The 23,915-nt window shown below is 42.7% G+C and overlaps 1 long non-coding RNA gene and 1 pseudogene across 1 annotated transcript in view; both read left to right on the top strand.

The window, feature by feature from the left end:
• Positions 1-22,586, top strand: part of LOC127489436 (elongation factor 1-alpha 1-like) — a 60,617-nt pseudogene extending 38,031 nt beyond the window's left edge.
• Positions 1-23,915, top strand: part of LOC127489323 (uncharacterized) — a 403,737-nt gene that overhangs the window by 333,196 nt on the left and 46,626 nt on the right. The window lies entirely within an intron of this gene.

Genomic DNA, 23,915 nt, shown 5'->3' with positions numbered 1-23,915 from the left:
TCCTCATTCTGATTTTCACCAAACAATCAAAACAGCAATTTGAGTCATTCTCACTTATAATCATGTGCCATTATGCTTTAGCCTCAAGCTGTGGGGTCCTTCAATTATGTTTCTTCCAATACCACACTTAAGTATCCTGGAAGTGGAGCAGACCTTCTTCCTTCCAAAAGAGTAGCTGGAGACTATGGTGAGAAGTGAGATGACAGTCAGGAAAATTTGATAGACTGTACAGTGACCTCTAATAGTGACTATTCACATTTTAAGAATTCATTACCCATGACATAGCCCAATGAAGATCCCATGAACACTCAGACTGTCTAGAATTGACTGAGTAAAAAGATGCTTTCTGCGCTGCACTTTCTCTTACCTGTATTGAGAGAGTTGTTGGACTGAATCTAGAAGAGAACTGCCTTCTGAAACACTTCGACTCAGAACTCATAAGTCTCTATCCCTAGTTCTTTCCCTTGGATTCAGTGTACAAGTTTCAAGACAGAATCATTAAGAAAATAAAATTGTGCTCATTCTTTTGCAAATCATAGATGTATCAATAAATTTAGGCAAAGTGAAACTTACCTGCATAGTTTCATTCCAATTTTAGCATATGTGCTGCCAAAGTGAACACAACCTGCATAGTAAATTGGAAATCAGAGAGTAGGCACAATAAACTTACAAATGTTCTGTAAATAAAAACTTACCATTTGTGTTGTCATGGATTGAAGTTTAGTTTTCCAAAAAGCAATGAGTTCAGCAAAAAGCCTTCAAAGATCTTTCTCGGCCGGCGCCACGGCTCACTAGGCTAATCCTCCGCCTAGCGGCGCCGGCAAACCAGGTTCTAGTCCTGGTCGGGGCGCCAGATTCTGTCCTGGTTGCCCCTCTTCCAGGCCAGCCCTCTGCTGTGGCCAGGGAGTGCAGTGGAGGATGGCCCAGGTGCTTGGGCCCTGCACCCCATGGGAGACCAGGAAAAGCTCCTGGCTCCTGCCATCGGATCAGCGCGGTGCACCGGCCGCAGCGCGCCGGCCGCGGCGGCCATTGGAGGGTGAACCAACGGCAAAGGAAGACCTTTCTCTCTGTCTCTCTCTCTCACTGTCCACTCTGCCTGTCAAAAAATAAAAAAATAAAACAAAAAAAAAGATCTTTCTCTAGCAAGTCAAATTCATTTTTGCTAGAAAAGAAACTTCTCACAACCATGTGGGAGACCTGGAAGAAACCCCTGGCTCCTGGTTTTGAATTGGCCCAGCTCTGGCCATTGAGGCCATTTGGGGAGTAAACCAGTGGATGGAAGATTCTCTTTGTCTCTCCCTCTCTCTATCTCTCTCACTCTCTTGCCCTCTCTTTCTCTCTCTGTATTTCTGCCTTTCAAATAAATAAATAAATAAATAATTTTTTTAAAGAAAAAACTAATGAGGCTGCTGCTGTGGCATAGCAGCTGAAGCCTCCTCCTGTAGTGCCAGCATCCTATATGGGTGCTGGTTCAAGTCCCGGCTGCTCCTCTTCTGATTCAGCTCTCTATTATGGCCTGGGAAAGCAGTGGAAGTTGGCCCGAATCCTTGGGCCCCTGCACCTATGAAGGAGACCTGGAAGAAGCTCCCAGCTCCTGGCTTCAGATTGGCACAACTCCAGCTATGGCGGCCATTTGGTGAGTGAACCAGTGGATGGAAGACCTCTCTCTCTCTCTGCCTCTCCTCTATCTGTGCAGCTCTGACTTTTAAATAAATAAATAAATATTTTTAAAACAAAACTATTGTCTTAAATTGTGAAGCATATCACATTTTAAAAAAAGATTTATTTATTTATTTGAAAGTCAGAGTTACACAGAGAGAGAAGAGGCAGAGAGGGAGGTCTTCCATCTGATGGTTCACTCCCCAGTTGGCCACAACAGCTGGAGCTGCACTGATCTGAAGCCAGGATCCAGGAGCTTCTTCCGGGTCTCCCACATGGGTGTAGGGGCCCAAGGACTTGGGCCATCAGCGACTGCCTTCCCAGGCCATAGCAGAGAGCTGGATAGGAAATAGAGCAGCTGGGTCTTGAACTGGCACCCATATGGAATACCAGCACTTTAGGCCAGGGCCTTAACCCACTGAACCACAGCACCACAGCACCAGCCCCTGTAAATCACATTTTAAAAATTTTATTTAAGGAATACAACTTCATGTATTTAATATATACAGATTTGGGTACATGATGATTTTCCCCTTCTACCTCCCTCCCACTCATACTCCTGCCCACCTTCCTCCTCCCTCTTCCTTTTCCATTCTAACTTTTTACAGAGATCAATTTTTCAGTTAACTTTTATACTCATAAAATTATCCCTACACTAAGTAGAGTTCACTGATTAGTATGAAGAAAACAAAACCAACCAACCAAAATATTGTCCTTCAACAGTCAAGGCAAGGGCTGTTCAAAATCATCACATCTCAAAGTGTTAATTCCACTCCTATAGGATTACATTTTAGGTACTCTATTAGTTACCACAGATCAGGAGACCATATGATATTTGTCTTTTTGTGACTGCCTTATTTCACTAAGTATAATGGTTTCCAGTTTCTTCCATTTTCTTGTAAATGAAAGGATTCCATTTTATTTTTACCACTGTGTAACATCCATAGTGTATATATACCTTAATCTCCTAATTCAGTCTGCAGATGATGGATATATGGGTTGACTCCATATCTCAGTTATTGTTAATTGAGCTGCAGTAAACATGGGAGTACAGATAATACTTACATATTTTGATTTCATTTCCTTTGGTTAAATTCCCAGGAGTGGGATGGCTGGGTCATATTGTAGGTCTATATTCAGATTTCTGCCTTCCACAATGGATAGCCTGAGTAGTAAGCAAGCAGAACTGAATAAGAAGAGAAAGAAGTCCTGAGATCCAGTCTTACTCACGATTCTCAGTGATAGCAGATGTGAATCCCAAATCCTTCACCTGGGAGTGACCCTCAATCCACGTGAGATGCGGAGTGCTGTAAGAAACACAAGGGAAGCCCCCTTTCCTCCTGTGGTAAAAATTCAGAAGACTATGAGTATCGCTGCTCATAGGGAGTACATTCTTCTCCCCAGCTTACATATAACAAAGCAAAAAATTATCATTTTATATGGGAATTTTCCTTGTATAAAAGTATTGTTCACTATCTCCCTCTGACTACATATCCTAAGATAGCCTGACATATGTCACAGTTACACTTCTCTTAAAGTCCAGAAAGTCACTCTCAGTTCCTTTCAGATTTATTTTTGGTTAGATGCTCTCAATTTTGCCCCTCTCTCAGGATTTCCAGAGCTCTACAACTGCATTTGCTTCCCACCCTGAGTTACTTCAAAACTCTGAGGGCAACTGACCGTGGTCATCTTGGTTGCAGCACATTAGGGATTCAGATCATGTTGGTTTCTTAGTTCTGAACACTGTCTCTTCCCCCATCTCCATGTATGTGAATTTCTACCTGAGCAATTATGGAACTTAATTTCATGGCTAGATGGGACATGATGGAGTATTTTGATATTCCCATTAGGCAATTCTAACTCCTAAGTTCCTTAAACAGGATAAATGAAGCTATATCCAGGCCACAATGTTAGTATTGTATTCCAAGACCCCTGAATGGCAGCAAGGAACACAGAATACAGAATGAAGGAGTCTGAAGGAAAATTTATTGTGCTCCTCTTGTTATTCTAGTGATGTAGTAGCTGAAACCCTATCCTATATTAAAGATCATTATGAGCAGCAATATCCTGCATTTCATGTTTTTGTGTCAGACAATGGTAAACTGCAAGTTTGCCCAATACATTAATTAAATATACCACAGGATTAATGGTGATTATTTATCATAATAAGGAATAAGATTAACTCATTCCTTTGATCCTGGGGTACCAAAAAGGAAAAAAAAAATCACTGGTAAGTATTTGCATTTAGTTCTAGCTCTTTCCAAAGCTCAGACTCCTAAACATATTCATCTTCAGAGGTACATCTCAAATCTAATTTTATCTGAAATGTTGCCTTCTAGCTAATTCATATTATTCCTTGTGACTCATTTGTGGTACTTGCAAGGGAATTCCCTTCTATAGGACTCACTTCCACCAGCCCTAATCTCTCCTCATTTTGACTGCAAGGTTCACTCCAGTTACTTATTTTTTCAAAAAAGTTATTTAGTGATTTGAAATCTAGAGTAACAGATAGGCTGAGACAGAGATCTTCCACCTGCTGGTTCACTCCCCAGATGGCCTCAGTAGCTGGAGGTGGGCCAGTCTGAAGCCAAGGGCCAGGAACCTTTTCCATGCCTCACACATGTATGGCAGGGGCACAAAGACTTGAAACATGTTTGGCTGCTTTCCCAGGCTATCAGCAGGGAGCTGGATTGGACGTGGAGCAGTCAGGACTTGAGCCAGCACACATATGAGATGTTACTGTCATAGGTGGCAGATGTACCCACTATGCCAAAAAGCTTGCTCTTCCAGTTACTCATTTTACCTTGTGTTTAAGAACCTCATATTCTCACCACATCTGCTGATTAAAGACCTGAGCCTCATTACTCCAGATGATTGCCTTTCTCATGAGTGCCTCTGACAGAGTACATGACCAGGATATTAATCCTAGTCTAATTAAATTCATCATTCACTGATTTTAAGATATATTAATATAATATATGTTAATAATGCATATGTTTCTATATCTAGAAAATTAAACCTTTTTGTCTTCCATGATACTTCATATCATCTTGCATGTTGATAATTTCACATATTTTCATGTTGCCACTCAACTTTGCTTACACAGATGGGATGAATAATTTGTCAAAATTCCTCTCTGTATGCCATAAAATTTATAAATATTCTTGGACTGGTTCTCATTTTTATTCCTTTCTGTATGTCTGAAAGATAATATCTTAGATACTTTAAAAAAATTTTACACGATATCTTCATTTCAGTTTATATTTTTCAAAACTTCACAATACTAATTACAAATTAAATATCCATTATCATTATCCTCTCCAACACTTATCCATCCTTCTTCTTATAACTTATATTTTTTTTTATTTTTTACTTTTTGACAGGCAGAGTGGACAGTGAGAGAGAGAGAGACAGAGAGAAAGGTCTTCCTTTGCCGTTGGTTCACCCTCCAATGGCCACTGCGGCCAGCACGCTGTGACCAGCGCACCATGCTGATCTGATGGCAGGAGCCAGGTACTTATCCTGGTCTCCCTTGGGGTGCAGGGCCCAAGCACTTGGGCCATCCTGCACTGCAATCCCGGGACACAGCAGAGAGCTGGCCTGGAAGAGGGGTAACTGGGACAGAATCCGGCACCCCGACCGGGACTAGAACCCGGTGTGCCGGCACCACAAGGCGGAGGATTAGCCTAGTGAGCTGTGGCGCCGGCCCTTATAACTTATATTTACAAAGCATATTTCACCTTGAGAGGAAAACTCCTCTTCACTTAATTTCTAAAACCACAGCATAATCTCTGTCTTTCAAGAAAAAGCAGCAAGGACTGTTACATTTTCTCGCATCTTCCTCCACTCTGAATTACAAGGGTAACCAGGGATTTTCCCCACTTAAATAGCTGCTCTTTAATGAACAAATATTAATGTAATCCAATAACTTCCTATAAATCTACTGTTTCTATCCTTATCTTATTTTTGACAAAATATCTAAGTATGGCCACCTTTTGGTTTTATTACTTTTCCAAAATGTCTTTGATACCTCAAGATTCCTGATTGTCATTAAACTAGTATTGTCGCTTCTTCCCAGCACTTTTGGCAAGGACTTCTTCATTCAAATTGTAAAAGCTCAAAAGTCATTCTTGGCCCCCATTGTCTTCTCTATATTATTTTGGAATTCTGATGCATTTGCTCAATAGCCTCAATTTTTCATTGTTATCTCTGTGATTGTAATATCTAATAATTCAAGTGAGAAACCTTGCAAGCTCTAATTTAATTGTGTCACAGACCTAAATTAAGGTCTGAGGAACTTAATAAATCTTATTGTAGCTTTTTTGCAAAGGGTTTGCCACCCAAACATAAGTTTCATGAAAATCACCACTAAATCAAAGCCAAAATTATAAAGGAAAAAACCCATATTAACAGTGTCATCACTGGACACAGATTTGGGCAAAACCACCACCACTGGCCATTTGATCTACAAATGTGGCATTGACAAAAGAACCACTGAAAAATTTCAGATGGAGGCTGCTGAGATTGGAAAAGGCTCCTTCCAGTGTGCCTGTATCTTGGATAAACTGAAAGCTGAGCATGAGCGTGGCATCCCCATTGACATCTCCTTGTGGAAATTTGAGCCTAGCAAGTATTATGTGACTATTACTGATGCCCTTGGACACAGAGACTTTATCAAAAACATGATTATAGGCACATCTTAGGCTGACTGTGCTGTCCTGATTGTTGTTCCTGGTGTCAGGGAATTTGAAGCTGGTATCTCCAAGAATGGGCAAACCTGTGATCATGCCCTTCTGGCTTATACACTGGGTGTGAAACCAATAATAGTGGTATTAACAAGATAGATCCCACTGAAACACCCTACAGACAGAAGATATATGAGGGAATCATTAAGGGAGTTAGCATCTACATGAAGAAAATTGGCTACAACCCTGTCAGAGGAGAATTTGTGCCAATTTTTCATTAGAACAGTGACAATATGCTGGAGCCAAGTGCTAATATGCCATGGTTCAAGGGATGGAAAGTCATTTGTGAAGATGGCAATGCCAATGAAGCCACACTGCTTGAAGATCTGGGTGGGGATTGGTATTCTTGAACCTGGCATGGTGTTAATCTTTGCTCCAGTCAACATCACAACTGAAGTCATGCCCATTGAAATGCACCATTGTTAGAGAAACCTGGGGTGGAAAACTGTGGGGAGCAACTGAGACTAGACTAAATTACTGGAACTAGGACTAATTCTATGCATCTGATCTCCCATAATATGGTGCTGGGGAGGAGTAAACAACTTCCACGCAGCTGCCTCACCGGTTCGACTGATAAACTGCAGGAGCTGATCCTGCTCCTGATTGGAGGAGAGCAGCGTGCTCGGCGTGTGGGCAGCAGAGCATGGATTGGTGGAAGAGGACTATAAAGGAAGAGAGAGAAAATATGCAACAGGAACATCTGAGGGAAACATCTGAGGAATCCCTGAGAGCCGGCTGGTGGTGTGCTGCTCCTCCACAGAAGCGGGGAAAGCGGCAGGGGTGCCACCCCTCTGCGGAGGTGGGGGGGCCGGCAGCTAACCCGGGACAGCGTCGTTCCTCTGCGAGTGAGGGAATGGCAGCTAACCCGGGAAGAGCCAGGCAAAGAGAACAGCACAGGGTCTAGTGTCGTTCCTCCACGAGAGGGGGAGCGACAGAAAACTCCATTCAAACAGGCACCGGAGAGAGTGGAGGATCCAGAGCAGGTTATTAATGCCAGTGGACTCAGCTGGAGTCATTTCATGAGAGTGGAGCATGAAATCCCAGCTTCTTACAATATTTATAAGTTCATCAATATCATGCCTTAAGTGTTACAGCATTGGTGGGTTTAAATTGCAGCCTACATGACTTAGTGTCACACTTGCAATGGTTGGTGGGCCCAGTATATTTATAAAAATGATAGCAGGGGAAGATTTATAGGACAGATTTATGACTGGAGTTACAGAAAAATTTAGGACATCTTCTCTCCTTAGACAAGATAACTGTGCACAGCTACTTCACCAGATAATTGGGAGCAGTCACTTTTCAAGATTAGCACTGGGGACCCACTTTTGTTCCTTTGTCTCTACTTGTGGCCTTATTTACTCATGTTCCCCCACCCCTCTGGTGCCCTCTTAACCATTCTAAGAGGCACCATCTTCTGTTCGATTTTCTAAATTAACTGGCTAGTAGCCCTGAAGGAGCATTTGGAACTTTATGGCCTGTAGACAGAGACAAACTGGGTTATCATGTTAATGATTCAGGAACCAAACAGGAGTGCCAGAAAGATTACAAGGAGGGAGAGATCTGGATAGTGGGAGGAGCCAGGATGCTCGGCTCCAAATATTACTCTAAAAGGTCCAACAGTTAGCTATTTTTCCCCTACTTTTTCTGACCCTCTTGTTAAGTTGCTGGACCACATTTCTGACTACTCCTGACCTGTTGACATAGGAACAGCACTCTTTATTTAAGAAAAAGCAAATTCCCCCTTTTCGGTAGTTATTAGGTCAAGTTCCCTCCTGTTCTGTAGGATCACAGCTACTAAGGAGTCTGCTTGATCTGGGGACGCCATAATGACTTAGCAACTCATTTTACATCATCTGACAGGCCTCTGGATGATTTATGTGAAAGGTCACTGGTGAGGGAATTCCTCCTATCCTGGGACCCACTCCAGCTGTAATTCCTAGGCTGACCAGTGGGGTATAAGCTGAGAAGCTCTTTTTATTCAGGCCTGCTCAACTATCAGTGTAGGAAGAGTCTGGTTATTTGGGGATAAGCTACATTTGGGGAGTGAGGAAAGCCAAAGTTTGCAGTGGCTATTTGCTAATTCACCTGTTGGCTTTGTCCCTGCTTTGTAATGCATTTAGAAGCCTTTTGGGGTAACACATAGGCTGTTATAAGAAACAGAAAATTTCCTCCAGACAGACCCATTACTCTTATGTAAACATGGCTAGAGCAACACTTTATGACCAGCTCATTCTTTGGAGCCATCTCAACTATATCTATGGACAGCAGCAAGGTCAATATTATCATTAGTTTAAACAGAATACAGTGACACCATGATGCTAATTCCCAGGTGTCCCTAGTTGAATTTTCCAGGCTTCCACCAGGTTTGCGACTGGAGCAGAGCTGTAGGTTCCTCAAGCTTAAGTCATGCACAGATTGACCAGCTTCTGGTGTGGTCAAAGTGGTGTGGTAAAGATTAGATAGATACTTTTAAGTTTATGAGCTAGAAGCTGCACCTCTTTCACTTGGGTAGTCATGTTCATCTACCTGCCAATCAGGGGACCCCTCTCCAGGAAGTGCTTCCTCTTACCTGGGACGTTTGGGTGGTACCACATACACACTTCCATTTTTCCAAGCACATAAAAAATGAGGAAGAATGGAAGTGCACTCTCTCCTCCATGAGGACTCAGGATGAGCAGAACAAGGTATGATAATTCCCTTTCTTTGGCCTCATGCACCCTAAATAAAACTCTATTAGGCCTGTGTATTTTCCTAATTTTTTAAATAAAGTTTATCTCACTGCATGCCATGATTGAACCTGTATTTAAAATTCTTCTCTAAATAAAAGGCAAGAAAATAGAAAATTAATTTAGGCCCCAAACTCAGCCCAAGACATTTGGCGAGCCAGCCAAGAGACAAATTCATTTGGAAACATAACAGAGTGATTTGCTGAGCAAACGTGAAATTTTTACCTCAGCAAATGTACAGTTTTGTTTTTCTCAGGAGACAATCCTGAAGCAGTTTTTGGTTTTCAGAGGCAATAGAGCTCAAGTGGTTGCAGTTTTGATTTCAGTTTCAGTTTCCAAAGTGATGGAGTGCTGGAGGTTCCTGCCTTGGAAACAGTTATTTCTAAAGCTAAAATGCAGATGTTAATGTCTTTTTTGTTCCTAATCCTGGTAGCTTCAGGAAAGCAAAAGCCAATACGAAATGCTAGGGTTAGTGGAATTGGGGAGAAAATGTGAGAAGAAAAGGGGCCAGTTTACAAGTGTTTCCTGATATTTGAATTCTTCCCAGCTGTTCCTGACATGTTTTTTAAGGACAGTGTATGTCTTTGAGAAAGCTAAAATTTAAGCCCCCAAGTTGTATGAAAGGATTTTATGGTTATTGACAATGGGTTTGCATCAGGAAATTAAATGATTTTGATTTTTTAATTTATTGAGACTTGCTTTGTGGCCTGTCGCTCCCCGTCTTTGTGGAGGAGCAACACTGAACCCTGCCTAGGTTTCATATCCGAGTCACGGCACCATTATGTCGCTCCCCTCTTCGCAGAGGAATGACACTAAATCCTGCCTAGGCTTCCTATCCGAGTCACGGCACCATTATGTTGCTCCCCCTCTTCGCGGAGGAACGACACTGGAGCCTGCGCTGTTCTTTTGTCTGCTCGGCCCTCCCCGGGTTTGCTGCTGGTTCTTCCCGGGTTGGCTACCGACCCTTCCACCTCCGTGGAAGGGCGGTTCCCCCTGCCACTTTCCCCACTTCCGCGGGGGAGCGGCACACCGCCGGCCGGCTCTCTCGGGGGCTGCACAGGTGTTCCTCTTAGATAGATGTTCCCCTTAGATGTTCCTTGGTGCATGTTGTCTCTCTCCTCCTTTATAGTCCTCTTCCGCCAATCCCAACTCTGCTACCCACACGCCAAGTACGCTGCTCTCTTCCAATCAGGAGCAGGTCCTGCTGTTTATTGGTTGAACTGGAGGCAGCTGTGTAGAAGCTGTTTCCTCCTCTCCAGCGCCATATTGTGGGAGGGCAGATGCATAGAATAAGTCCTAATTCCAGTAACTTAGTCTAGTCCGAGTTGCTCCCAGTTGCTCCCCACAGTGGCCTAGCATATGAACTATTCTAAAAAAAAAAAAAAAATTCCATACACTGACAATAAGAATGTGTATTCTGCCACTATTGGGTGAAAGGTTTTGTAGATATCTGTTAGGTCCATTTGATCTATAGTGTCGATTAACTGTTGTTTACTTGCTGATTTTCTGTCTGGTTCATCTGTCCATTGCTGAAAGTAGGGTACTGAAGTCCCTCATTACTGTTGTATTGGAGTCTGTATCTCTCTTGAAGTCTATTAACTTTTTTTTAAAAAAAGCAGCCAGGCACCCTGTAATTGAGCGTATATACATTTATTATAGTCAGATCTTGTTGGATTGATCCCTTAATCATTACATAGTGTCCTTCTTTGTCTCTTTTAACAGTCATTATGTTAAAGTATATTTTGGCTGGTATTAGGATGTCTACACCAGCTCTTTTTTGGTTTCTGTTAGCATGGACTATCTTTTTCCCATCTTTCACTTTCAGTCTGCGACTGTCTTTGTTGGTGAGATGTGTTTCTTTTCTTTTCTTTTCTTTTCTTTTCTTTTCTTTTCTTTTCTTTTCTTTTCTTTTTTTTTTTTTGACAGGCAGAGTGGACAGTGAGAGAGAGAAAACAGAGAGAAAGGTCTTCCTTTTTGCCGTTGGTTCACCCTCCAATGGCCGCCGCAGCCGGTGCACTGCGGCCAGCACATCATGCTGATCCGAAGACAGGAGCCAGGTGCTTCTCCTGGTCTCCCATGTTTATTTGAAAGAGTTACACAGAGAGAGGAGAGGCAGAGAGAGAGAGAGAGAGGTCTTCTATCTGATGGTTCACTCCCCAATTGGCTGCAATGGCTGGAGCTGCACCAATCCAAAGCCGGGAGCTAGGAGCTTCTTATGGGTCTCCCACATGGGTGCAGGGGCCCAAGGACTTGGGCCATCTTCTACTGCATTCCCAGGCCATAGCGGAGAGCTGGATTGGAAGTGGAGCAGCTGGGTCTTGAACCGGCACCCATTTGGGATGCTAGTGCTTCAGGCCAGGGTGTTAACCCACTGCCACATAGCACCAGCCTGAGATGTGTTTCTTGTAAGCAGCAAATAAATGGGTCTTGTTTTTCAATCTATTCAGCCAATCTGTATCTTTTAACTGGAGAATTGAGGCCATTTACACTCAAGGTGTAAATGATAAGCAATGATTTGGGCCTGCCATTTTTCTATAATTATTCCTATTGTTTAGTTTGGATTCCTTTTGTGCTTCTACTGGTGGTTTTTCTACCTTCTCACTCTCATATTGGTGGGTATCTTTCTGTGTTTCTGTGTGTAGCACATCCTTAATCATCTTCTGTAGGGCTGGACAAGTGTTCACAAACTCAGTTTCTCTTTGTTATGGAAGATCTTCATTTCACCTTCATTCAAAAATGTGAGCTTTGTGGGGTACAGTATTCTGGGTTGACAGTTTTTTTTTTTCTTTTAAGACTTCAACTATATCTCACCATTCTCTTCTTTTTTTTTTTTTTTTCATTGTTGTTTCCTGTTTATTTGGGTCTCTAGATTTCACATTACAGATCTTCTAAGGTTTCCTATAATCTTTTTTTTTATCTTTTATTTAATGAATATAAATTTCCAAAGTACGACTCATGTGTTACAATGGCTTCCCCCCCCATACCATCCCTCCCACCCACAACCCTCCCCTTTCCCACTCCCTCTCCCCTTCCATTCACATCAAGATTCATTTTCGATTATCTTAATATACAGAAGATCAGCTTAGTATACCTTAAGTAAGTATTTCAACAGTTTGCTCCCACACAGAAACATAAAGTGAAAAATAATAGATGATTTTTTTTATTTTTCTTTTTTTTTTTTTATTTTTTTTGGACAGGCAGAGTGGACAGTGAGAGAGAGAGACAGAGAGAAAGGTCTTCCTTTGCCGTTGGTTCACCCTCCAATGGCCGCCGCGGCCAGCGCGCTGCGGCCGGCGCACCGCGCTGATCCGGTGGCAGGAGCCAGGAGCCAGGTGCTTTTCCTGGTCTCCCATGGGGTGCAGGGCCCAAGCACCTGGGCCATCCTCCACTGCACTCCCTGGCCACAGCAGAGGGCTGGCCTGGAAGAGGGGCAACTGGGACAGAATCCGGCGCCCCGACCGGGACTAGAACCTGGTGTGCCGGCGCCGCTAGGCGGAGGATTAGCCTAGTGAGCCGCGGCGCCGGCCCAAGATGATTTTTTTTTAAATGATGATGAAATCAGATCAGACCTATTGTCATGTTTAATCCCAGTGAGAGTCAAGTTGGGAATTGATAATTTCTTTCTTTTTTTTTTTTTTTTTTTACAGAAGATCAGTTTAGTGTACATTAAGTAAAGATTTCAGTCGTTTGCACCCCCATAGAAACACAAAGTGAAATATACTGTTTGAGTACTCGTTATAGCATTAAGCCTCAGTGTACAGCACGTTAAGGACAGAGATCCTACATGAGGAGTAAGTGCACAGTGACTCCTGTTGTTGACTTTACCAATTGACACTCCTGTTTATGGCATCAGTAATCTCCCTATGCACCAGTTATGAGTTTCCAAGGCTATGGAAGCCCCTTGAGTTCTCCAACTCTTATCTTGTTTAGACAAGGTCATAGTCAAAGTGGAGGTTCTCTCCTCCCTTCAGAGAAAGGCACCTCCCTCTTTGAAGACCTGTTCTTTCCACTGGGATCTCACTCACAGAGATCTTTTTGCCAGAGTGTCTTGGCTTTCCATGCCTGAAATACTCTCATGGGCTTTTCAGCCAGATCCGAGTGCCTTTAGGGCTGATTCTGAGGCCAGAGTGCTATTTAGGACATCCGCCATTCTATGAGTCTGCTGAGTATCTCACTTCCCATGTTGGATCACTCTCCCCTTTATTTATTCTATCGGTTGGTGTTAGCAGATACTAGACTTGTTTATGTGCTCCCTTTGACTCTTAGTCCTTTCATTATGATCAATTGTGAACTGAAATTGATCACTTGGAGTAGTGAGATGGCATTGGCACATGCCACCTTGATGGGATTGAATTGGAATCCCCTGGTATGTTTCCAACTCTACCAATTGGGGCAAGTTAGCCCGAGCATGCCCCAAATTATACATCTCTTCCCTCTCTTATTCCCACTCTTATGTTTAACAGGGATCACATTTCAGTTAATTTTCAACACTTAAGAATAACTGTGTGATAATTACAGAATTAAACCAGTCATATTAAGTAGAACAGACAAAAAAAAATACTATGAGGGATAATGTATTAAGTTGTCCATTAGCCGTCAGGGCTATGCTGATCAAGTCACCATTTCTCATAGTGTCCATTTCACTTCAACAGGTTTCCTTTTTGGTGTTCAGTCAGTTGTCACCGATCAGGGAGAACATATGGTATTTGTCCCTTTGGGACTGGCTTACTTCACTCAGCATGATGTGTTCCAGATTCCTCCATTTTGTTGCAAATGACTGGATTTCGTTGTTTCTTACTGCGGTATAGTACTCTAAAGAATACATATCCCATAATTTCTTTATCCAGTCTACCGTTGATGGGCATTTAGGTTGGTTCCAGGTCTTGGCTATTGTGAATTGTGCTGCAATAAACATTAGGGTGCAGACCGCTTTTTTGTTTATCAATTTAAACTCCTTTGGGTAAATTCCAAGGAGTGGGATGGCTGGGTCGAATGGTAGGGTTATATTCAGGTTTCTGAGGAATCTCCAGACTGATTTCCATAGTGGCTTGACCAGTTTGCATTCCCACCAACAGTGGGTTAGTGTCCCTTTTTCCCCACATCCTCGCCAGCATCTGTTGTTGGTAGATTTCTGTATGTGAGCCATTCTAACCGGGGTGAGGTGAAACCTCATTGTGGTTTTGATTTGCATTTCCCTGATTGCTAGTGACCTTGAACATTTTTTCATGTGCCTGTTGGCCATTTGGATTTCCTCTTTTGAAAAATGTCTATTGAAGTCCTTGGCCCATCTCTTAAGTGGGTTGTTGGTTTTGTTTTTGTGGAGTTTCTTGATCTCTTTGTAGATTCTGGTTATTAACCCTTTATCTGTTGCATAGTTTGCAAATATTTTTTCCCATTCTGTCGGTTGTCTCTTCACTCTCCTGACTGTTTCTTTTGCAGTACAGAAACTTCTCAATTTGATGCAATCCCAATAGTTGATTTTGGCTTTGACTGCCTGTGCCTCCCGGGTCTTTTCCAGAAATTCTTTGCCTGTGCCAATATCTTGAAGGGTTTCTCCAATGTTCTCTAGTAACTTGATGGTGTCAGGTCGTAGATTTAGGTCTTTAATCCACGTTGAGTGGATTTTTGTGTAAGGTGTAAGGTAGGGGTCTTGCTTCATGATTCTGCACGTGGAAATCCAGTTTTCCCAGCACCATTTATTGAATAGACTGTCCTTGCTCCAGGAATTAGTTTTAGATCCTTGATCAAATATAAGTTGGCTGTAGATGTTTGGGTTGATTTCTGGTGTTTCAATTCTGTTCCATTGGTCTATCCATCTGTTTCTGTACCAGTACCATGCTGTTTTGATTACAACTGCCCTGTAGTATGTCCTGAAGTCTGGTATTGTGATGCCTCCGGCTTTGTTTTTGTTGTACAAGATTGCTTTAGCTATTCGAGGTCTCTTGTGCCTCCATATGAATTTCAGCATCATTTTTTCTAGATCTGAGAAGAATGTCTTTGGTATCTTGATTGGGATTGCATTGAATCTATAAATTGCTTTTGGGAGAATGGACATTTTGATGATGTTGATTCTTCCAATCCATGAGCATGGAAGATTTTTCCATTTTTTGGTATCCTCTTCTATTTCTTTCTTTAAGGTTTTGTAATTTTCATCGTAGAGATCTTTAACGTCCTTGGTTAAGTTTATTCCAAGGTATTTGATTGTTTTTGTAGCTATTGTGAATGGGATTGATCTTAGCAGCTCTTTCTCAGTCATGGCATTGCTTGTGTATACAAAGGCTGTTGATTTTTGTGCATTGATTTTATATCCTGCCACTTTGCCAAACTCCTCTATGAGTTCCAATAGTCTCTTAGTAGAGTTCTTTGGGTCCCCTAATAAAGAATCATATCATCTGCAAAGAGGGATAGTTTGACTTCTTCCTTCTTGATTTGTATTCCTTTGATTTCTTTTTCTTGTCTGATGGCTCTGGCTAAAACTTCCAGAACTATGTTAAATAGCAGTGGTGAGAGTGGGCATCCCTGCCTGGTGCCAGATTTCAGTGGAAATGCTTCCAACTTATCCCCATTCAATAGGATGCTGGCTGTGGGTTTTTTATAAATTGCTTTGATTATATTGAGGAATGTTCCTTCTATACCCAATTTGCTTAGAGTTTTCATCATGAAAGGGTGTTGAATTTTATCAAATGCTTTCTCTGCATCAATTGAGATAATCATATGGCTTTTCTTCTGCAGTCTGTTAATGTGGTGAATCACATTGATTGATTTGCGAATGTTGAACCATCCCTGCATACCAGGGATGAATCCCACTTGGTCTGGGTGGATGATCTTTCTGATGTGTTGTTGTATTCTATTGGCCAGAATTTTATTGAGGATTTTTGCATCTATGTTCATCAGGGATATTGGTCTGTAATTTTCTTTCAGTGCTGCATCTTTCTCTGGCTTAGGGATTAAGGTGATGCTGGCTTCATAGAAAGAATTTGGGAGGATTCCCTCTTTTTCGATTGTTCTGAATAGTTTGAGAAGAAATGGGATTAGTTCTTCTTTAAATGTCTGGTAGAATTCAGCAGTGAATCCATCTGGTCCTGGGCTTTTCTTTGTTGGGAGGGCCTTTATTACTGTTTCAATTTCTGTTTCAGTTATGGGTCTATTTAGGTTTTCGATGTCTTCATGGTTCAATTTTGGTAGATTGCATGTGTCCAGGAATCTATCCATTTCTGATAGGTTTTCCTGTTTGCTGGCATACAGGTCCTTGTAGTAATTTCTGATGATTCTTTTTATTTCTGTTCACCATTCTCTTCTAATCTATAGAGGGTTTCTGATGAGAAGTCAGCATGAGTTTAATTGTCAGTCCTCTGAAAGTAATGTGGCATTTTTCTTGTGTTCATTTTAGAATCTTTATTTTTTTATGGTGGAGAGTTTGACTACAATATGTCATGGAGAAGAGCTGTCTGTTCATGTCTGTTAGTTCTATGTGCTTTCTCTACTTGAACATCCCTTTCCCCAAATTGGGAAAGTTTTCTGTAATTATTTCACTAAATAGGCTTTCTATTCCCTTCTCTTATTCCACTTTTTTAGGCATTCCTAAGAGCCACATGTTTGGTCATTTTACAGTATCCTATAGATCTCCAAAACTGTTTTTAAGTTTTCTATTGTCTTCATTTTTTTGTCAGACTATAAGATTTCCAAATATTTGTCTTCTAGTTCAGATATTGTTTCTTCTGCCTCAAGCTGCTGTTAAGAATTTCCACTATATTTTTTATTTCATCCATTGAATTCTTCATTTCTAAAATTTCATTTTGGTTTCTCTTTATATTCTCAATTTCCTTGGAAAAATTTTTATTCATGTCTTGTATAGTTTTCTTTAGTTTGTGGATTTGCTTCTGATTTTTTTTAATAATCTTATGATTAATTTTATAAATTCCATTTTTGGCATTTCCACAATCTCAATCTCTTCATAGTCTTTTTTTTTTTCAAAGATTTATTTATTTGAAAGTCAGAGTTACACAGAGAGAGAGGAGTGGCAGAGTGAGAGAGAGGTCTTCCATCCACTGGTTCACTCCTCAACTGGCTGCAACAGTCAGAGCTGCACTGATCCAAAGCCAGGAGCCAGGAGCTTACTCCAGGTCTCCCATGAGTGTGCAGGGGCCCAAGACTTGGGCCATCTTCCACTGCTTTCCCAGGCCATAGCAGAGAGCTGGATCAGAAGTGGAGCAGCTGGGACTTGAACCAGTATCCATATGGGATGTTGGCACTGCAGGTGGTGGCTTTACCCAATATGCCACAGTGCTGGCCCCTTTCCATTCTAATACTGAAATGTTGTTGTGGTCCTCTGGGGGCTTGATGGTGACTTCCTTATTATTGTTATTTGAATTTCAGTTATTTTGGCATTTTTGGAGTTGTTTTTAATTTTTTTTTCTGTTGACTTTTATCTTGGGACTATGTTTCTGTGGCCTCATGGAATGTCTGCCTTTTCAGTGAATACCAGGAGGTATGTGGTGGGTGTGGTCTGGGGGCTCTGGTCAATGCTCTAGCCCTGCAGCTTTTCATGTAGACACTTAGGCTCCAAGACCTCAGCACCTGAGGTTCCCCCAGACACTGCCAGTACAGGAACCCCTTTGTTTCCAGTAGCTGCCCATCCATTTCCCGGTCAATCTTTGAGAAAGTGGGGGATGTTCCCTCCACTCCTAGCTCTGGATCACATGCTAGAGTCACTGGCTTAACGTCTGCTCACTGCTGCTGCCAGCACTGTGTTCAGGCACCTCTTCTCAGTGGGCCATTATGTGCACAGCTGTGGGCTTCCCTGGTTGTAGACCTGATTTAAAATGGCATCGAATATTTCTCATCCAGGTAGTGGGTTTTGTTTTGGAGAGGTTGGTTTGAATCAGTCACCTCTCTCCACATCCACTTGGGCCTCAGGTGACCACCAGCAACCACCGGTTCTCTGGGTTCTCAACTGGACCCATGCTATGCTATGTCTATGGATTGCTGCCATCTGTCCTGCCCCCTACCCTGTCTTAAAAATGCTGCCGGCTCTGGCTGTCCCTGGCTTCAGCTTTTGGAGCACTCTGGGTGCATGCCAACACTCACCACACTGGTTCAAGCTGGTTCCCCTCCTCTCATGGGGCTTCCTGAGTGTTTTTTTCTTCTAATCTCTGTGAGTGCATACCTCCTATTCTTTTCCTCACTGTTTCTCCCTAGCCCTGTGTAGTGTGCCACTCCCTAATCTGTCATTTTTCTCCATCTCACTAGTAGAGCCTTTTTAAGAGTAAAAAAGTCCTCTTGTTGCTGTTGACTCCATTCAAATAGCTTTTTTCCTCCCCACTTTGTAAATTCACAGAGAGGCCTGACTATCAGCAACTGGGGATCCAAATGTGACAGAAGCCAGCTTCCCCCAGAAACTCTCAGAACTGTCTCTGGGTTTTTGGAGTTGGGAGGGCCCAGATTCGTTCACATTGAAGAAATCAGTGGTTTAAATGGTTGGTAATGATAAATCAGTTGTCCCCTGGTATAGTGTTGTTTTGGTCAGTCTGCAGGGGCCCTCTGATCTCTCACGGAGCACGCGGAGTGCCTGTTCTCTGGAAATGTAGCTGCTTCCCCACTCCTGCTGCCACCACTGCTGCTGCCGCTGCCTACAGCTCTGTCTTGGGAGTCAGCAACGGGAGCTCCCTGCGCTCACTGACTATGGGCTGAATGGAGATGCCTCTCTCTCTGTTCAGGTTTCTCAGTTTGTGGCAGGCAGAGGTGAAGCATGATGCTGGACTTTGGTAGAGGAGGGGCCTCTGGTCTCAGCAGAGGGAGGGAGGTAAGGTGGCAGTAGCAGTGGGAGCTCTTTTGGTCCCCCTTGGAGAGTCTGTGGAGAGGCTCTGGGAGTCTGGAAGGCCCTCAGTCTCATGACTGGAGCTGAATCCTGGCTACAAGAATTTGGTTCTGTCCCTGCTTATCAGTGCAGAACTCTCTCAAAGGGGAATGGACTAAGGCAATTTGTAACCAGGAATTTATATAGGAATTTGTGTGGGTGGTCTGCCTACCTGGTTGTCACCAGGTCACCTCCAGTGTGACCTCTGGAGCTCCTGTGCTGGGCTCCTTAGTGTGACAGTCCAGCAGACAGAGCAGTAACAACACGGACCTGCTCATTTCTGCACTGCTGAGCCAGCAGGCAGCTCAGAGTCCTGGATGAGTGGGAGGGGCAGCACACATCACAGGCAACCCCCCTCCCTCCACAATGCCTGGCTTGCAGATTCCAGCCCCAGCCCACCATCCAGTTGTCCTGGCCTGAAGTCCACAGCCATTCCCTCCTGTGCTCCCCACACAGGTTTCCCTGAAGAGCCATAGCTGCAGCAGTGGTGGTGACGGTGCCACCCTTACCTTAGATGGGAAGTGGCCTCTGGCAGCTATTCTACATTAATAGTTGGCTCTTGCACTTCACAGTATTTTTTAAAGTTAAACCAATTTTTTAACTTTGTAAGATCCACCTTAGAAGCCATAAAAATAAAACTCTGAGGCCAGCGCCGCAGCTCTTTAGGCTAATCCTCTGCCTGTGGCGCCAGCACACCAGGTTCTAGTCCCGGTCGGGGCGCCAGATTCTGTCCCGGTTGCCCCTCTTCCAGGCCAGCTCTCTGCTGTGGCCCAGGAGTGCAGTGGAGGATGGCCCAAGTGCTTGGGCCCTGCACCCCAAGGGAGACCAGGATAAGCACCTGGCTCCTGGCTTCAGATCAGCGCGGTGCACCGGCCGCAGGGCACGAGCCTCAGTGGCCATTGGAGGGTGAACCAATGGCAAAGGAAGACCTTTCTCTCTGTCTCTCTCTCTCACTGTCCACTCTGTCTGTCAAAAAAATAAAAATAAAATAAAATAAAACTCTGATTACTCATTGTTACCTTGCCAGATCTATTAAACTGAGTAATAAAACAAGTCTGGCAGATTATGAAGCACAATTTTTCTTTTAAAGCTATGATCTTCTTAGATTTAAAAGAGAAATTTCTTTAAACTTAATGTCCAGTTACATTTTCCCAAATTATCACAAAAGCCATGATTCTGACAATTTTATGCATGAGATTGTTATTCATCAAGTATATCTCTAGATTTTAAATTGAATTTGAGCCTAGTCTTGAAAAACAAGCATCCCAGGCCACACCTAGACAACAGTCAGATACCTGAATCATCTGTGAAACAAACTTGTCAGGCAGCTACAAGACTGGTCCCAAGGCTGACTGTGGGACTAGGGGCTAGGGGCTAGGGTGTCACAGGTGAAAAGCTCACTGGAGATCATTAGTTAATTTGATTCAGGAGACTTTTAAGTATTACTGCCCCATTCTGACAGGCAGCTGAGCTTTCTCCTTCCCACTCCCAGCAAAGGTGGAGTTAACGTACCACAAACCAGAGAGAAAAAAGCCCAAAATGCCCTTCTCTCTTCCTTTCTGTCTTCCTCTCTCTTCCTCTCTCTCTTCCTCTCTCTCTCTTCCTCTCTCTCCTCCTCTCTCTCTCTCTTCCTCTCTCTCTCTTCCTCTCTCTCTCTTCCTCTCTCTCTCTCTTTCTCTCTCTCTCTCTCTTTCTCTCTCTCTCTCTCTTTCTCTCTTTCTTTTTCTCTTTCTTTCTCTCTTTCTTTTTATAAATTTAGAACACATTTTTATTAGTGACCCTTCCTAAAGTTTTGATCATACGGTCTAGAACTGTTGTTTTTGAGTGGGATTTTCCCATAATGTGTCTCCCTTGGTTGATGTCACAAGAGACAAACACCTCTGGAGCAGGCACTGATCTGGGCTATAACCTCTCTGCCCTCGTGGCCACTCTCCTGGTGGAGAACACGGAGCCACAGGTAAGGGCTCAATCAGACTACTTAGCCACAGGGCTGTGGAGCCACAAACACATTCCTACCACACACATATTCTTTTGTTACAGACACCAGACAGGTACCTCCCTGTGAGGACCTAACAGGAGCAGTCACAATGATTGCCGTTACAGGACCAGCCAGGTTCCTCACTATGAGGACCCAACAGGAGAAACTGCAATGATTGCCAGGAGGTGATCAGTCTCCTGCTTCCGCACAAAGGCAGACCTGAATGCTAGGAGCTCTGGGACATCTTACTGTGTCCTGAAGTCCAGGAGGATCTGTCCACTTGTCTCGTCTGGTCGGCCATGGGAGTCAGTCTTGGGGGAGCGGGCTCTGGCTTGATAAGTTAGGATCCTGGAGAATGAGTCAGAACGTGTGCCTTCCAATCAGTCCATGGGCTGTTCTCAGGCCCCAGATGAGTCCTGCAGATAGAAACTCAAACACAGCAGGGCATCTCCCAGCACGGTTAATGGGCACAGCAGGGGTTCCCTGCCAATGCACCAAACTGTTACAGAAACCTGGGGTGGAAAATTCCCTTCATTCAGACAGACACCAGAGTCAGCGGAGGATACAGGTCAGTTTATTAATGCCAGCGGATTCAGCTGGAATCATTTCCTGAGAACTGAGCATCAAACAAACCCCAGCTTCTTACAATATTTATATGTTTATCAGCATCATGCCTTAAGTGGGTTTAAATTATAGCCTATGTTTTTTAGGACACTTCCAATGATCAGTGGGTCTGGTATGTTTACAAAAGAGACACCAGGGGCAGATTTATAGGACAGATTTATGACTGGAGTTACAGAAGCAGAACTTAGGATACCTTCCCTCCCTAGACAAGACAACCATGCACAGCTGCTTCACCAGATGATTGGGAGCAGCCACTTTTCAAGGTTAGGGTTGGGAATCCACTTTCCTTTCTTTGCCTCTGGTTGTGGCCTTTTTCCTCTACACCATGAAGCTTTGGGTGAAACTCTCCTTGGGGACAGCATGGACTTCAATGTCAGGAACGTATCTGTCAAAGATATTCATCATGGTAACATTGCTGCTGACAGCAAAAATCACCCATAAATGGAACAAGCTGGCTTTACTGTTCAGGTGATCCTCCTGAACCATCCAAGTCCAATCTGTGCTGGCTACACCCCTGTCCTGGATTGTCACGCAGTCCACATTGCTTCCAAGTTTGCTGAGTTGAAGTGAAGGAAAGATGGAGCACCATTCTGGAAAGAAACTGGAAGAAGGACCTAAATTCCTGAAATCTGGTGATGCTGCCATTGTTGATTTGCTCCTGGCAAGCTCATGTGTTGAAAACTTCTCTGACTATCCTCGTCTGGGTTGTTTTGCTGTCCATGATAAGAGACTGACAGTTGCTGTAGGTGAGATCAAAGCAATGGGCAAGAAGGCTGCCACAGCTGGCAAGGTCATGGAGTCTGCCCAGAAAGCTCTGAAGGCTAAATGACAATTAACCCTAATACCTGCCACCCCAGGATTAGTCAGTGGTGGAAGAATGGTCTCAGAACTCTTTGTCTCAATTGACCATTTAAGCTTAATAGTAAAAGACTGGTTAATGATAACAATGCATCATAAAACCTTCAGAAGGAAAGGAGAATGTTTTGTGGACCATTTTTTTTTTTTTTTGGTGCATGGCACTTTTAAGTTAATAATTTTTTAAAAAATCAGTGCTTTTTAATGGAAACAAATTGACAGAATTTCGAGGTCCTTTAAAATGAAATTGGAACAGAAAAAAAGTCCATTGTAAAATGGAATTAAAAGTTTATGATTGGGGCGGGGAGCACTGTAGCGTAGCAGGTAAAGCTGACACCTGCAGTGCCGTCATCCCATATGGGCACCAATTTAAGTCCCAGCTGCTCCACTTCTGATCCAGCTCTCTGCTATGGCCTGGGAAAGCAGTGGAAGATGGCCCAAGTCCTTGGGCCCCTGCACCCACATGGGAGACCTGGAAGAAGCTGTTGGTTTCAGATCAGTGCAGCTCCAGCCATTGTGGCCAATTGGGAAGTGAACCAGCAGATGGAAGACCTCTCTCTGTCTCTGCCTCTGCCTTCTTGTAGCACTGTCTTTCAAATAAATTAAAAAATCTTTAAAAAAGTTTGTGTTTGTGTAGAATTTTGAAATCCATACAGTTTTGCCATAATATACACTTTCCATGAATAAAAGAAATATTTAAAATACATGCATAGTTTTTTTCATAACATGAAAACTTCATGAATTTTTGAAGACTCCCTGTGTGTATGGATTTCTTTTTTTCCTTTATGTAAAAATGTGTTTATTCACAATCCTTGAGAAATTACTGTTCCTTCAAAAATTCTTTATAACAAAAAAACAAATAAAGTTATAATAGCAGCTTATGCCAAACCAAAAATACACATCTGGTGTAAACAAATTCTAAAAAACACTAACATTAGCAATGTAAATATAGATAACCTCTAAAATATTCCAATGACATAGCTACAACTTAAATTATGATAGAGATATAAATAATAGCATTAGTTTATGTACATTTACATATTGAAGTGTCATATTTCTATGAGATAGAAAAGGACATAAAACTACAGATGTCATTGTCTAACAGTTCATATATTGAAAGTGTAGCATGATTAGTTTTTAAATACACCAATAGCTTGAAGGTACCAATTGTATCTGGATCTTCCTATACTTTTTTAGAGCATGCATTCCCTTGATGCACAAAAAAGAAAAGAGAAACACACTAAATAAAAGCCAAACAATGGTTTGCTTATTATTAAAACCACACTCAGTCCTCAGAAAAATCAAGGAAAGCAATTAGAGTGTGATTTAAATTCTGGTCTTTTATATTGATGCATGTGCTTTAGGGAAAAGAAGACTTAACTGCAGGTATATGTATTGTGAAACTTAATTCTATCCCAGTAATGCACATTTTACTACAAGACAGGGAAACTCTAATGAAATCAATGAAG

Source organism: Oryctolagus cuniculus, chromosome 12 (assembly GCF_964237555.1).
Source record: "Oryctolagus cuniculus chromosome 12, mOryCun1.1, whole genome shotgun sequence".
Lineage (NCBI taxonomy): Eukaryota > Metazoa > Chordata > Mammalia > Lagomorpha > Leporidae > Oryctolagus > Oryctolagus cuniculus.
The sequence above is the reverse complement of the archived record's forward strand: the minus strand, read 5'-3'. Positions and strand labels throughout refer to the sequence as shown.